This window comes from Mirounga leonina, unplaced genomic scaffold, assembly GCF_011800145.1.
Source record: "Mirounga leonina isolate KUSES-001 unplaced genomic scaffold, KU_Mleo_1.0 Mir_178, whole genome shotgun sequence".
In the NCBI taxonomy this organism is placed as follows: domain Eukaryota; kingdom Metazoa; phylum Chordata; class Mammalia; order Carnivora; family Phocidae; genus Mirounga; species Mirounga leonina.
Window position 1 is genome coordinate 28,884,014 of NW_023270464.1, and position 3,514 is coordinate 28,887,527.

The window sequence follows — 3,514 nt, forward strand, 5'->3', positions numbered from 1 at the left end:
AGCCCCTTTTTGGGTGGCACCAGTTGTTACTGTCGCATGGAAGCAGGAACGCAGGCTCCACTGGCCTTTAGAGCCGGGCAATCTAGAAGCATCCCCTGGGTGGCAGGCACAAAAGTCAGGAGACCAGATGTATGTTCCAGTGGGAGTACCGGTGCTCTGGACCACACCACCAGGGGAGCTTGAAGATGGAACCCAGCAGTCTCCCTCCCTGGAGAGAGTTCCCGTAGATGCCCGGGGTGTGTTACGTCAAATGCCTACCCCTCAGGCCAACGCTTTCAGCTGGCAAGGCTCCCTCACTTTAAGTCTGGGTGATGGACTACCTCTGAGCTGGGCTAGGTAAGTCTGCGTGTGTAAGCCCTGTTAAGAGTCATCTTCCAGATTGTTACAATCTCTTGGGTCTCAGGACGGGAGCCCTCTTGGTTTTCAAAGTTAGATGTTTTAGGGGCTCATTTCTCAGCTGCAGGTTCTAAATGTTAAGGTGCTTGATGTGGGGTTTGAACCTTTGCTCTTTGGGGGGCAGCCCTGGGTTTTGTTTTCTCCCGGTTCTGGGTCACTCTGCGGGGCTGGGGTTTCTGGCCCGTCCTACCTGCTTTGATGTGGTGTGGTGTTCTTCTCATTTGCCTGATGTGTAGTCATACCTCAGCCAGCCTTTAGGCTTCTTTAGGAGGAAATTGTCCCATATGTAGTTGTAGACTCAGTGTCTGTGCGGGAGGAGGTGAGTTCTGGGTCTTCCTCCATCATTATCTTGAGCTGCCCAGACACCGGTATATCACTGTCTCAAACTGGAACCCACAGCATGAACTTTTGATACGATTTTATTTCTTTCTATTTTATGATCAACAGTGTCTATATGGAATTTGGCAAAACTTTCTCTGAGTCAGGATCTCTCAACCCCTGACTTTGGGGCTGGATAATTCTTTGTTATGGGAGACTGTCCTGTGTATTGTAAATTGTTTGGCAGCAATCTATCCACAATGGCTGTAGCACCTCCCAAAAACTGTCTCCAGATAGTCAGATGTGCCTTAAGGGACAACATTGTTCTCCTCACCCCTGCCCCTGGAGAGTCACTGCCGGAAGTCTTGCAGACTGCGGCTTCCCGAACCGTGCGCACTGGAATCTGCAGGGGTGTTGTGAGGGTGCAGATGCTGGTCCAGCGGTGGGAGGCAGGCCCGAGATTCCGCGTTTCTGACAGGTGCTCAGGGGACGTGGATGCCGCCGGTCAGAGCTCCTCATTGAACTGCAGGCTTGTAGATGTCTGCCCATTCATATCAATTGGGTGAATTTTCAAGAGGATCCAATGGCAATAATTACGGAAATAATAGTGAACTTTGAGTGAACTGTAGCCGGAACGTCGTAAGACTGATGGAAACTAAAACAAGCTCTGTCCCTCCATCCTCACAAATTGCAGCTTCCTTTACTTTTCTGCGTGTCCTTTCAGCCCTCCGCGTTCATTCACAATCAGACAACTCTGAGGACGAAGTCTGCAAGAATCTTACCAAGTTCATCCAGACTGTCGAAACTGAGGCAACTTTGTGTCCCAGCAGGTGTTTTGAGTGAGGATGCGCTGCGTGTATTAGCTCAGAAGAGCCGTTCTTTGCCCGCTGAGAGCTTTATGGTATCAAATTCAGACCGCGAGCTCTCTGCATTTCCTTGATCTGCTGATGCTCAACTGTCTTGTGTGTGAGTGTCTCCTCTCCTTGAGAACTATTGACGGGACTGCCGAAGGTCAATTTCTTACTGCAAGTGTTCTGAGAGTCAGGGAAATATGTTAAGTTAGGGTTATCAAAGCTTATCACTTACAGAGAAACTTTATCCTATACTTCTGTTCTAAGAATCAATAGAACATGTAATGAAAATCCTGGAGTGAAAAAATTCCTCTACATTTCATCTGTAATCTTTAAAATAATGATTGATAAGCGGACTCATTTGTCACATTGAGAATGTTGGACACAGAACACATTTCTTCTCATGTGCAAAATAATTGATTACGTTCACTGCTTGATCTTGCTATTGCTTAAAATAACCCTCTGAGAACTGCTGCAAAGAAGATTCTTTTAAAAAAAGGAATACAAGTCACTTTCTGTTAAATTAAACAATATAAGGAGACTTGGAAAAGTGGATTAACTGCCCCAGTAATGCCTTAGTCATGAACTGGGGATGCATAATACATTGTATGTCACTTCTACAAGCCTCTTTAGGGGCATTATCTTATTTCATCCTTGTGGCAGCCCATGAAGAACAAAAGGGGGGCTCTTGGCAGTTCCCAGCAATATTTAAAACATGTATATCCTTGACTCAGCAGTTCTAAGAAGTCAGTGCTGTAGAAATCCTTGTATAAGTGTGGAAAAATAGATGTACAAGGATGCAGACACTGCATTTTCCCCATTGTAGCATGGTTAGAAATAACCCAGAATTGAAGACTGTATGAACGCCCATCAATGGTAAAAGCTTAAATTTCAATAGACTCATAACACAGAGCACTTTGCAGTTTGTGAAAGAAGAGCGGGGAAGGATAGGTTTATACTGACGTATAGTATTGAATGAAAACAGCAGGTCACAGAACTTAAAAAGAGGAAAACATTTGCTCTTTGTGTGTGTGCGTGTGTATTTAAAAATGTCTACACATCAAACTTCACAGCGGTTACCTTTGGAGGAAGGGAGACGGGGAGGAGGAGAATTCCTACTCATTATGTGCTTCTGGTCTGAATCTTGGCAATGATCATATATTACTTTTGTAATTAAAGTATTATTTTGAGAAAAAACAAAAATGAACCTGGGTCCCAGTTCTACCTCTGCTACTTAGGTTAGACCAGTGGTTCTCAACCCGGGTAGTTTTGCAACATCCTTCCCCACCCCCCGGGACGTTTGGCAATGACTGGGGACATTTCTGGTTGTCACGTTGTGGGGAGGGTGTGTGCAGTGGGTAGAAGCCAGGGATGATGCCAGACCTATAGCGCACAGGACAGCCCCCCGTAAGAAGGACTGAGCCCCAAATGTCAGTGGCGCTGAGTCAGGACTCCTGGGTCAGACTCCAGGGTAGCCGCCGTGTTCAAATAGCAGGTTGTGCATCTTAGTATCCGGAGCTGCCATTCACAGTGTGAGGTGGTCTCTGCACACCATAGGACTTTATAATTATGACATGATGGAAAGTAACTATGCAAATGTGTACCCCAGGAAGCAGGCACCGGTGTTTTTCCCTGTACCATTAGCCCCTAGCACAGAGGCTGGCGCATTAAGCAGCCACTCAGTGTTTGTTGAGCGACTGAAGGAATTTAACTAGATAGCCCACGTTAGGTTCTAATATACCCAGGTTGGAGCAGATGCTGAAGATTTAAGAATTTATGGAAGAAACCTAAAATTATAGCAGGTGTTGTCTGTTAATCTATCTTAAGCTGAGGATTGACACAAGACTGCTAATACTCATGTTTAGCTTTAGGACACCTTGGTTCACTTTTAATAAGAAAATCATGTTTCTTCTCGGAAGAATGCTAATAAAGGACACTGTTGCATCTTA